The sequence below is a fragment of the Euphorbia lathyris genome, chromosome 6 (assembly GCF_963576675.1).
Source record: "Euphorbia lathyris chromosome 6, ddEupLath1.1, whole genome shotgun sequence".
Taxonomy (NCBI): Eukaryota; Viridiplantae; Streptophyta; class Magnoliopsida; order Malpighiales; family Euphorbiaceae; genus Euphorbia; species Euphorbia lathyris.
Genome location: NC_088915.1, coordinates 36,988,365 through 36,995,573, shown reverse-complemented (window position 1 = coordinate 36,995,573; position 7,209 = coordinate 36,988,365).

Genomic DNA, 7,209 nt, shown 5'->3' with positions numbered 1-7,209 from the left:
GGGTTTCAAGGATAAATGATGGGATTAATGGAGAATTGATAGCAATTAAAGATAAGTAATGACATGACTGTTCATCTACATCTCCATAACATCCAAATATCATACATGGGGAAAAAGGATAATTAGACAAAGAATGAAGGATCCGCCATCAATACTCTTATGGATAAGGATCCACCAATGAATCTCCAGATGGCGTATAAAGCAAGACTCATAGGTGGCAGGTCTATGGATTCCTCAACACGCCTCAAAGGGTCAAACGCCTTGGGAGACCCGCCGTCAAACATCGATACGCCCAAGGAACGGCAGAGCCGATTCCCAATAAAGGCAGCTAATAACTCATTAATGAGCTAACGGTCATACTTGAATAAGATCAGTAACCGCCATTAATGAGGCATTAATGGAGACTTTCTAGTTACCAAGAGTTACAACTATATGAGTATAAATAGCTTGCATCCCAAGCTATTAAGGTACACTTAATGATTCTCTACTTTTGTGCTTACAGTTTATTCTCAGAAATATTACTGACTTTGGCATCGGAGTGTCCCCGGCCGATCCCAACGGCGCCTCACAGGGAAGTGCTCCGATCAAGGATTTTTTCCCAAGTTATCATTATTGGTTTGGATGCCTACGGTTTTCGAATATCCCTCCCCATTACTACCCCTAGATGATTTGCGCATAAAGTTGAGAAAAGAAGTCGCCAGCTGCAACACTGCAAGCACATGCACAACACGCGCTAGTAGCAGTTGACACGCGCCAGAGCGAATCCCATATGTGTTCGGGCATGTGAAATGCATGTGTCCATACGTGTGCACGCGCCGACACGTGTCCTTTCCTATCTAACCCCCTTTCAACAGATTTAAATTTGAACTCCGATTTTGACGATTATTTTTCCATTGGACTCATTTTCACGAGACGGACAATCTTGTACTATGGCTAAAAATGATCCCATCTAAGGTTATTGTCCAATTTCATCTTGAATTTCATCTAAAATTTCACATAGTCAACTTCTTCGTTAAACCTCCAATTTGAGTGTGGAAAAGTGCGTTATGACACTCTCGGGAGATACAACTCACTAAGATATCCCAAAATTCAATTTAGTTCTCTACAAATTTGGTTTTGAATGAGAAATGATTGACTTTAGCTTCTTAGCGAGTGATCTATTTTCGATCATATTTTCCAAAAATCTTTCAAAGATTTTCATTATAAGGATATGAATCCAATGTCTACATTTTCTCACGCTATATCATGCATTGTAAGCTGTGTGCATTTTGAAATACTAGACCCTGGTCCTATATTCTGGTACTCTCTATAAACCGAAGAATCAAGTGCAAAATCTCCATCCCATTCAAACCACCCGGTCGGGTTAATAACATCACTTTTTTCACTTTGCATATCATAATTCTCAAATCTAGCTTCAAAACATGCCTGAAAATGATTTCTCTCTAATTATAGCTAACCTATATATGTATATAATTCATATGTCATCAAGCAAAAAGTTCAAAGCAATAATTAACGCATAGCAAAATATAAAAATTTCAATTAATATGAAGCATTTTTTAGTTGCATTATTGTATTTCCTCACACTATGCCATTTTCCCTTTCACATGACACAAGATACATGACAGACATTTGTTTTCGTGATGTCTGGATATTTTTCGTGACAGTATTTTAATTGTATGTCATCTGAAGGCGAAATAAAAAATGCTCTTGATTCTCAGATGACATTACGATTACAGAATCCTATCATCCAAAGAAAATGTGCGTTTTCGTTAAATTTGATGCGCTCAACAGATGACACTTCTAATAAATGAATGTCATTGTATGCCGAAAACAAAAAAGCGGCAAATGAAATTTCACTTACGCGGCCATACCAAATTTTAGGCGCTCTATATCATTTGACTGAAATTTTAGCTGATATATAAACCCTCTCTCAATCCCAAACCCCAGTTTAGGTTACGCAATCTTCATCATCTCATCCCTCTCTATCTCCATGGTTGATTTGAACATGTAATCACTGGGTGAGCTCGAAACACGGTATTGGTAAGCCATATTTTCTTCGTTCCTAGATGTATTAGAGTATCATTGTTCCTTACTCTATCTTTTCCTCATCCGATTTACTTTTGTGTATGTCGATTTCAGCAGCTGGTATAAGGATCTTATGATTTTCAGACCTATCGTTGAAAGGTTTAGATCTCTCGCTTAGCTACACTGATTTTATTGTATTTAGATTCACTGCTGTAAAGCTTGGGTCTTTATCTTTTTTAATCTAGGGCAAGACAGTGCCTGATACAGTAGATGGTATGAACTCATCTGATTCCTTTTTATTTGAACACAATATTTGCAGGGATAGTAAGAATGCTTCAGTACATGGGAAGGCTAACTGAAGAGATTGTCAATCGATTCATACCTTTAGCATATGGGAAGATTTCTTTAACTTATTGAATATATATTAATGTTATGTTGGTTTGAACTGATAGGTCATGCCTTTAGAAGTGATTGTGTATGTTTTATGTATTGTTTTGGAACCTAGAACTCATTGATTTAGTGTATATATTGTTATGTGGGTTTGAACTGAACGATTACATATATGTATGATGTTGTGGGTGATGATGAAATGATTGGTGTGAACTGATTGGTTAGATATAACTGTTAAGGAAGCTAGGACTCATAGAGTTTATGTATGAATGATCATTAAGCATGTGGCTGATTAGGCATACTCTAAAGCTTTGAATGTTCATTATGATTGGCACTACTCTTACACCTATGAGTTATACTGTTAGAAGTGATTGAGTATGTGTATGTGTATGAAACATGTTTATGTTTGATGTTCTGTTGATGTTTATGTTTGAGGTTTTGTATGAGTATGTGTACGATTGTTCATTTGGGCATGTAGCTTATTAATCATGCATCAAGTATTAGAGGAACATTGTAAAAGGGTCATTGAGCATGTGGATGATTAGGCATACTCTAAAGCTTTGAATGTTAATTGTGATTGGCACTACTCTTACACCTATGAGTTATACTGCTAAAAGTGATTGAGTATGTGTATGTGTATGAAACATATTTATGTTTGATGTTCTGTTGATGTTTATGTCTGAGGTTCTATATGAGTATGTGTACGATTGTTCATTTGGGCATGTAGTTTATTAATCATGCATCAAGTATTAGAGGAACATTGTAAAAGGGTCATTGAGCATGTATGAAGCATGTATTAAAGGGTAAATGTAGGTTAATTGCATGTAATATGGCTTGAAAATGATAAGATATCACCATACTCTTTTTTATTTGTACATGACCTATGATGATAAGTAAGGAATAAGTTGTCTTGAATAAGTAAGGAATAGACATGCACGAATAAGTTGTCTACTTGTTATAGCATGTTCACTTGAATATACATGTCTACTTCAATAAGTTGTCTACTTGTTATAGCATGTTAGGCATACTCTTAAAGCTGAAAATGTTATGAACTCAACTGACTCATTTTTATTTGAACATGACCTATGATGATAAGTAAGGATTCTGAATGCAATTCGTTTATGAAGCATGTATGAAGCATGTATTAAAGGGTAAATTTAGGCTAATTGCATGTACTTATATGGCTTGCAAATGATAAGATATATTTTGATTAGATAGAATATACATATACATACGAACTGAATAACAAGCTCTACATAAAGGGTTATGTATGTGCATTGGTCATACTCTTACTATGTTCCTTTCCACTCGGTTTGATATCGTAACAACAACATTAAACATGGTGATAGGTTTATGATGCATTCAGCACAAACAGTGTCTCATGGAGTTTCAACAAGGGGATTCATTGTTGGTAAGTTTTCTGGTTGTTGAAGGTATGATTCTGAATTATGATGCATATATTTATAGTGATATGATTGTGGTAAGTGAAAGGCTGTCACGTAATTACTACTGAGTTTAGGGATGTGTGTAATATTAATGACTTATTTGGCTTTTGCAGATACCAAGACCTTTGGGATTATAGGCCTAATTATTACTCCAAGATATGGATTGACTTATGGAAGATTGGTTATTTTTTTGTGTTTTAATTCAGAAATGTATTGGTTATTCAAGATATGGATTGATGTTATAGGCACAAATGTAAACATATTATGAGTATTGGTCTCCAATAAAATTAAAACCATTGATATACAAAATTTCATCTTCATATTTTAGAATGTTTCTATATTCAGGTATAAAAACCAGAAATTCAAACGAAGAAGAAGGCATAAATTGACATTTTAATTTTTAAAAATGTCATCTAAACAGCAATAAAAAGACATTAAAATAAATGTTTCTGTCATATGAAAAAAATCATTTGACATGATTGATTAAGACCTGTGCCATCTAAACAGGCTATAACGGTAGAAATTATTATACGAACTGTCATCTCAAATTAAATATGCCAATTTCCCACATGCTAACCTGACGGTTTTAATTGTTAGAAAGTCATGTGATGACATTAAAGGTGACGACAGTAATAAATAAGCTGCATCGTAACAAGGGTAAGATGACAGTAAGAAAATAGGCTAATGTCATGTGTGATGACAAAACATGATAGAACCTGACCGTCGTCTGAAGGTGCAATAGACGGCAGCGAGCCCCGTGACAGATTTATATCTTTCGGGACGACGGTTTTTAACCGTTGTCTGAAGAAAGTTTTGGCGTAGTGTCATTAACATCAATTATTGAGGTAGTTGCCATTAACAATGCAATTCTTCTCCAGCGCAAAATGTTATCTTATTAAGAGACGTGTTCACTAGACAGTTTCAATTAGATCATGTTCTTTATTGCTCAATTTCAGTATCCACCAATTCAGTTCAGTAGTATTCAGTTCAGTTCAGTTCAGTTCAATAATCATTTTAGTTCAGTAATTTATCATTACTTATTATAATTGTAATTATATTTTTTCATTATTATTATTATTAGAACCATTATTATTTTTTATAAGTTTTTTATTTTAATTATTGCTATTTTTAAAGGATTATATTATTATTTCAGTTTCAGTAGAATTCAGTTCAGTTCAATAGCATTCATTTCAGTTCAGTTTTTTTTACACCATAATAAAAAAAACATAATAAGTTGGAATGCAGCAAACCACAACCATAACCACATATTTGACACAAGATTATAACAATAATAAGGCATTGATGTTAGCATACATTTATACCGAATCTTTGGAAAATGAAATAACTCAGTAAAAAAACAATATGAACTTGATGGAGGAGTTAGGTTTTCAATTTTTACATAATTAGAACAAAATTCAATTCCAAAAAAAAAAAGGAATGTAGCTCTATGATGTGAAGCAGTCAAATAGAGAAAGAAAATCATACCTGAGTGTATGAGTGAATTGAAATTCCACTTAGAAAAAATTTAGACTGGACACAATGGAATGGAGAACGGTAAAGAGCGGCGAAGAAGATCACTGATAATCCCCTTTTGCCTCTGCATATAGGCGGTAGAGTAAGAAATCACAGATAAATCCATTTGTGTAAGATTTAGTAAAATAATAAATGAGTATTATAAGGGCATCTCGAATGAGGAGTGTTTGAAGAGTGCTTAATGAGGTGTGCGTTCTTGGAAGAGTGTCTTCTATTGAAGTAACACTGGTTGCTTAAATTTTTATGGCAATGTTGCCACTTTTTAGCACCCACTAGTAGTGCATTTTTAAGAAAATATTTATAATTAAAATAAATTATACATAAAATAATGATTTGTGTGACCATTTTGAAGTTGATTAGCATTTGAGCATTTTTTTTCAAAGTTATCAAAAGTCGTATGGATGAGAGGGAAAATAAAAAAATATATTTTAAAATGATTGGTTAAATTTGTCCAAGTTGTTTGCATTAAGTTAATGATTTGAAAAATTTATTAACTAATAAACTATCAGTTTTGATATATGCAGCTCTTAGAGCTACATATAAATATTTACTGTAAACATATATTTTTATATATTTTTAATATTTATATTTATATTTGTAATTGCGTCCAACTTTTGAATAAATTAAATAGTATTTCCAATATTTACATTATTAAATTTTGTTGTATTTAAAAGTTGAATACAATCTAAAAAAATTTCAATATGATAAATGTGTAAATATTAGAAAAATACGAATATATTATATGCTTACATTAAATTAGATCTGGGCATGGATTTGTGAGCCCATCCGGCCGGCTCAGGTCTAGGTCCATTTAATCGGATTTGGACATATGAAATTGGTGTCAGGCCTGAATCCAAACCCGTATAAGCCTGTCAGAAACTGAACAGACTTGGGCTATATGAATTTTCTATCGGGCCGGCTCGGTTCGGCCCGATATATATATATATATATATATATATATATATATATATATATATATATATATATATATATATATATATATACACTTATTATAAATTATAATTTATAAATATAAATTAATTATAATATACAGGTGATATATAATTTATAAATATAAATTAATTATATTTTTTATGAAATGATATATACTTACCTTACCATTAATAGACAATTAGTTTATTAGAATTTTTTCAAACTTATTGAGTATTGTGTTGTGTGTTCTATTTTTTTTATTAAGAAAAGTTGGTGTAACATTTTAATTGTATTTTTTTAATATACAGATGCGTTTGGACGGACGGGCTTGAGATTCATATTTAGGCCCGAGTCCGAACTCAATTTAATTTATTGCGGGCTAGACTAGACTTAGACTCGACAGGTTTTATTAAAAGTCCGACAGATCAACCGGAGACCGGCCCAACCCTACTCATACCCAGGTGTGCATTAAATATCTCTATGTAGAGAGAGCTGCATATATCAAAACCCTTAAGGGCTTGATTGGATGGAGGTTTAGAGGGGTTAATAAGGGAAGGGTTAGTAAGGGTTGATAGAAGCTCTTGTTTGGGAGGGGGAAGAGTTAGTAAGGGTTTCTACAAACCCATGTTTGGAACACAAAAAATTTAGAAGGGTAAGGGTTTGGAGGGGTTTTGAATGGTTTCTTTTTAAGAAATTCCATCCAATTTTCAACCCTCCAATTTGGTGGATTTGAAAGGGTTAGAAATTACATTTCCTTCCCTTTCCTTCTCTTTCCCTACATTTCTCTACCCTTCCTTTATTAACCATTCACAACACGATAACACGATTCGCGTAACACGGAAGTTAAACGAATTAGGGTTGAGATAAATGAGTTTGGGTCATA